Source organism: Mesocricetus auratus, unplaced genomic scaffold, assembly GCF_017639785.1.
Source record: "Mesocricetus auratus isolate SY011 unplaced genomic scaffold, BCM_Maur_2.0 Super-Scaffold_100676, whole genome shotgun sequence".
Classification (NCBI taxonomy): domain Eukaryota; kingdom Metazoa; phylum Chordata; class Mammalia; order Rodentia; family Cricetidae; genus Mesocricetus; species Mesocricetus auratus.
The window spans coordinates 152,519,481-152,525,668 of record NW_024429266.1 but is presented as its reverse complement, the minus strand read 5'-3'; positions in this window follow the sequence as shown (position 1 = coordinate 152,525,668).

Sequence of the window (6,188 nt, the reverse complement as noted above, 5' to 3'; positions counted from 1 at the left end):
AGGAAGAAAACTTTAGAGTAGTGAAAGTCTCTAGTGGACTAACTACAACATTGTACCTAGTCTCTGTGCAGCGGGAGATGCTTGATTAAAGTTCTTATCTGAAGTTCTGGCCAGAGTGTAATAAGAAGGTGTACCATATCAGCTAGCTAGTCTGGAGTTGTCTAGAGCAATGTAGTCCCAAACTGGTTTTAGGGTGGTAATTTTCAGTTCAAATGCATCGAGTTGGGTCAAGTAGAACTGATGAAGAAGGGCCCAGTTTCCTTTCCAGAGAGTTCAAAGATTGCTGTTAGGAAGTTCTTTGTTGGCTGTGGAGGACTTAAACATCAATATCAATACAGAAATTCCAACTTTTGTAGGTATGCATACAGGGAAAGGCAACAATAAGGAAGACAATAAATATGAGGGAAATTAGGCTTTCAGAGAAAGAATCTAATACAGAGAAATGATAATCACTAGATTTTGTTTTCTTCTATCTTAAGTCAATTGGCTTCTTGATGTAATATAGAAACTCTGAATTTTATTTTAACAACATACTTGAATTTAGAGGAGGAAAGCCAAATCCAACTCCAAAGCCAGTGTTGGTTTAAGTGAATTAGGACTAAAAGATTACCTAGGAAGTAAAGAGAAATAGATATTTGATTAGAATAGTTTTAGAGTTTACCATAAGACTGATTCTTCTTTGTTTGATGGTTCTTTTTGGATAGCTATGCTCTCTTCTTTAAGTATCTACACGTTCAGTATGTTTTTTCTTTCTGGAGAACAAAACACTCCCTTCTCTTTTGTGAGGTTTCCATGCAACTGATGTGATATAACTTGATGGATGCCCTGTCATTTTTTCCCCATCCTGAGGTTTCTCCTGTTCTAACCAAATCTTGATCAACTTTTATGGTATCCGAAGCTTTTCTTCTCCTGTGGAAACAAAGGCAAAACCCCTTCTCCAACATAACACATATCCTGGTTTCTATACTGAGGTTAATACATCCTTGGAGTACACCCACTGATTTAGTTCAGAAGTTTTTCTATTGTCCAGTGTCTTTCTGCAGCTGTTTGTCCTTTATCATTAGCGTTAAGAAAGTTTAATGTTAATAAAGCATTATGTAATCTGTGTTTGGGGGTCTTTGTTCCCCCTGCCTGTTTATAGAGCATTTCTTTTAAAATGCCGTTAGATCTCTCAACCACAGCTTGTCCTGTGGGATTGTGTGGTATAACCGTTATGTGCTTTATGCTATAATATTTGAAAAACTGTTCCAATTTGCTGAAGACATATGCTGGAGCATTGTCAGTTTTTATTTGTGCAGGTATACCCAGAATGGCCATTAACTCTACTAGATGTGTAATAACAGAGTTGGCCTTTTCAGAATTAAGAAACCCTGAAAATGTGTCTATTGTATAGTGCACATATTTTAAATTTCCAAAATCTGGGAAATGAAACACATCTATTTGCCAAATTTCATTTCTGTGTATACTTTTGGGATTACTGCCTCCTGGTAAGGGAGCTTGATTATAGAATGAACAGGTAGGACAGGTTTTTACTATTTCTTTGCTTGTTGCCAAGTGATAGAAACACCTTTTTAAAGCCTTTGCTATTTACATGGTGTTTTTTATGAAATTCTGAAACTTCTAGCATACTTCCTGTTAATAAACAATCAATCTCATCATTGCCTTGCGCTAGAGGACCTGGCAGACCTGATGTGTGTTTTATATGTATAGGATGTCCTATTCCTGATTGTTGTTTGTAATTATAAAAACAATGAAGTTAATTCCATATTCTCAGAAATGAATTCAGTGGTCTCAATGTGTAGAATGACTCTCTCTATATATTGGGAGTCAGTAACTATACTGAGAGATTCTGTAAAATCCATAAGTACCATGAGAATGGTGTACAATTCTGCCTTTTGTATGGAGTTATAAGGGCTTTAAACTACTTTTTTATATTTCTTGGTTTATATCCTGCTTTACCTGATTTGTTTGCATCAGTGTAGAATGTAGGGACTCCAGAGATTGATGTTTTTCTTACAATATGTAGAAGGATCCAAATTGTTTTCTTTATGAATTTAATTCTCTCAGTTTTGGGATAATTGTTGCTAATCATTCCCCCAAAATCACTGCAGGCCCTCTTCCAATATTCATTATCCTTCCATAAAGAGGAAATTTCCTCATTGCTAAAGGTACTATAATTTCTGCTGGGTCCCTTCCAATTAGTTGACGAAGCCTTAATTTTCCTTTTAAAATCAAATCAGAGATCTTTTATATATATGTCTCTAGTTTTTTATTCTGTTTATGTTTCAGAAATATCCATTCTAATAAGATATCCTCCCTCTGCATCAAAATCCCTGAGTTGTATTCTCTAGATGGTAAAATAGCCAGAATACAATCTAGTTCTAGATCTACACAGTCCACATGTGCTTCTAATATTCTATTTTCTACCCATTCTAATTCTTTTTCAGCTTTGGCTGATAATATTCGTGGACTATTTAAGTCCTTGTCCTCATTTAGGGTCATTTTTAGATGTTTCAAATCATGCCCTTCTACTCTAATAACTGTCTATAGTTGAAAATCTTTCCCAGTAATTTTTGAAGATCAGTAAGAGTCTGGTTACAATCTCTTCTGATCTGTACTTTTTGTGGTCTAATTTTTTGTAGATCTATTTTATAACCTAAATAATTGATAGAATCTCCTCTTTGTATTTTTTCAGGGGTAATCTGTAATCCCCAGCAAGGCAAAATTTCCTTTATTGTCTCAAACATCTATTCCAACGTTCTTTCCTTGGAATCAACCAATAATATATCATCCATATAATGGTAAATTATGAATTGTGGAAATTGTTTGCAAATTATTTCCAAAGGTTTTTGCACAAAATATTGGCACAGAGTAGGACTATTTAACATTCCCTGCATCAAGACCTTCCATTGACATCTATTAATCGGCTGAGAATTGTGGTAAGTAGGCACCATGAAGGCAAATTTTTCCCTATCTTTTTCTTGTAAAGGTATAGTGAAGAAGCAATCTTTTAGATCAATGACTATAATAGGCCATCCTTTAGGTATCAGAGAAGGCAAGGGCATCCCAGGCTGTAGAGACCCCATAGGCTGAATTACTTTATTGATGGCTCTCAGGTCTATAAGCATCCTCCATTTACCAGACTTCTTTTTGGTAACAAATACAGGAGAATTCCATGTACTGGTAGTTTCTTCGATATGTCCAGCATTTAGTTGCTCCTGAACCAGCTTTTTGAAAGTCTCTAGCTTCTCAGAGGTCATAGGCCATTACCCTATTTAGACAGGCTCATCATTAGCCATTTTAAGGGTAGGACTTTTGGTTCCTCTGTAGGTTTGGCACTCATATTCTGTGTATGTACAGCCGAGATGGTTGGTATATGTTTTCTATAGTGCCTTACAATATTTTTTCTACCACCAAGAGCTTGTTTATGATTCATATCTGATACTACAGGAATGTTAATCTGGGTATTCCATTGCTGCAATAGATCATGAACCGAGAGATTTATAGCAGTGTCTGCAACATATGGCCTCAGCCTTCCTCTTTGTCCTCTGACCCTATACACTCAATCATCTCGTTCTTTACTTGTGATAGGGTTCCAATCCCTAAGAATTGAACATTTACTTCTTGTAGGGGCCATCTTTGGCAGCTGGCTGTGAGCTAGTGGCTGGCAGCTCCTGTGAGCACTTCTTCCACACTCCTGACACCAGCTGGTAAGGAAATATAACAGTACACAGAACAAGGATGTTGTTGGTTATTTATTGTGGGAAATTACTTACATGAGAAACCCAAAATCCAGATTAGTCTCTGCAGCCTTTTGAGACCCAACCAGAACCTCAAAAAGAGAGCGAGTGCCGTCTCCTCAGCCCTTTATTCCACATGCCATATGCACCTGTGGCCATGCCCAAAATGGGCGTGGTCAGCTCCACAGGTGCCTAGATCTCTCCCTATGGGACAGTCCTGAGGATTCATTTATAGAAAATGCCACCTTCTTGGTCTGTCTTCTGGATGAAGGGGGCTTCTCTTGTGGTCGCCTCCAGAAAAATAAGATTTTTCAGTGGGTCCAGAACTCGTCCACTAAAGTCGTGGTTTTAGGAGTTTGTTCCCATTTTCCTAAATCACGGTTTACAGCTGCAGTCTGTCTGTCTGTCTGTATGTATGTATGTCTCTTGTAGATTTTGTTTCATTTTGTTTCTGATCTCTGCTTCCTGAGACTGAGATTAGGCATTAAGTTCATATGTTATATAAAGAAAATGATAATTCAAGGGGAAATAATTCAGTAAAACTTATTTGAAACTTTGGTAGTATTATTATCACTATCATTCTTATATTATTATTACTATTAATCTTATGAAAGTTTAATTTTTTCCTAAGGAGGCTATAGAATTTTATTTAGGAAATCTCCATTTTTAAATAATTTATTTTATCATATGTGTACAAGTATCTTCCATGCATACATGTATTTTTACTACATACATGCCTGTTGCTTGTGGACCTCAGAATTTTTTTTAGATCCTTTGCAGTTGGTGCTACAGGTGGTTTGGGGATACCATGTGGGTTCTGGGAACTGAACCTGGGTCCTCTGCAAGAGCAGCAGATGCTCTTAACCATGGAGCCATCTCTTCAGAGACTGTTGCTAATTGTTTAAACAGGCTACCTTCCTTAGTTCTGATTTCTTTTATTTCATTCATTTTGTGGGTGAGGGGAGGCATGCATGCCACAGCACACTCCTATGGGGTCCTTGGAGTTGGTTCTTACCTTCCAGAGTGTAAATCCCAGGAATCAAATTCACAATTCATATCATCATGATTGACAGCCATCCCATCTGCACACTGAGATTACAGGCCTTCTGCTCTGAGCACATAGCTAGTGCTACATGTTCAGGAACTTGGATACCTCTGCTTTCCCTTCATATCTTACAAGTTCCATGGTCTAAACAAGAAAAAAACTCAACATACCCCCTTAAGTTTCAGATGATAATTATTTTTACTATATGACTAGAACATTTTTATGTTATTACACAATTCAGGAGTATGATACTTGAATTAAAGTAAATGCTTGCACTGCATGAGAAAGAATCTTACAGAAGATCCTCCCTCAAATCTTCTGGTGAACATCTGAGGCTTGGGCCTCCTGCATCTGAGAAGTATCTTTCCTTCTTCAAGGAGGTATGGAATCCTAGATGCCTGTGCAGCCCATCTTTCAGGATGGGTTTGATCATTTTTTCTCTTAATAAAACCCTACAGTAGGAATGGCTCTAGATCTGTTGTCATTATCATTCTGTTTCTATTTATTTATCTTCATGTGGCAGAGGAGAAAAACCCCAGACCATGTTCCTGCCAGTATCTGAAAACCAGGCGGTTCTTGCACAGGCTTTTGTTCTGCTGTAACTCAAACACATATCTCAGATGAAGTTACAAAGTTGGGTTCACAAAAAGGCCTAAAATGCTACCAGGATGCTCTGGCAAGGCACTGCTCAGCCATTCTATGGCTTTAGTATTTAATCTTCTCTGTTTCAGGCAGGGCATAGCTGATGAATTGTTTTTAAAACTGCGTGAACTCTCCCAAGTCACGAACATAAGGAACCTTGTGGGAACAAAGTCAGGAGCAGACACTTCCACAGCTCACCCTGGGTGGTAAATACCATCATGCTTGGTACATAGACTCCATCTTCTTTCACATCTAGGGTTTCTCAACACAGGCACATGGCTGTCCATATGTTCTAGCAGAGGTGACTGCAGCTCAGCCTCAGTGCTTGGGGTAACCCTCAGAGGTCTATCTCACACCCTCAGATTGTGGGGAGAATGTGAAGCAGTCTGGATTCAGAGTTTCTACTTACCACTGCTCCCTGCAGAGCTACACAAAGAGCACTAGGTCTTGCAGTAAATGTGCAGAACAAAGAGAGACTGAATAAAACAACTCTGGTGACCCTGTTTCATTCCTACTTTCTTGCAATCCTCACTGACCTTAATCAAAAACTGAAGAGCTGTCATGTCCCTGACCATCAAGAGGATGCAGATGTAAGACAAGCTGCTTTTGCCTCAGGAAACCTCACTTGTGAAATGGTAAGAAAAAAGCTTATACACTGATGGGGCTTAAGTGTTGGAACAACACAGATTGCTTCTGGGCAGGTTGAGATGGAGGTGACATTAAGTGGAATAAGGCTGAACTGGGAAAACTGACAAGTCTTC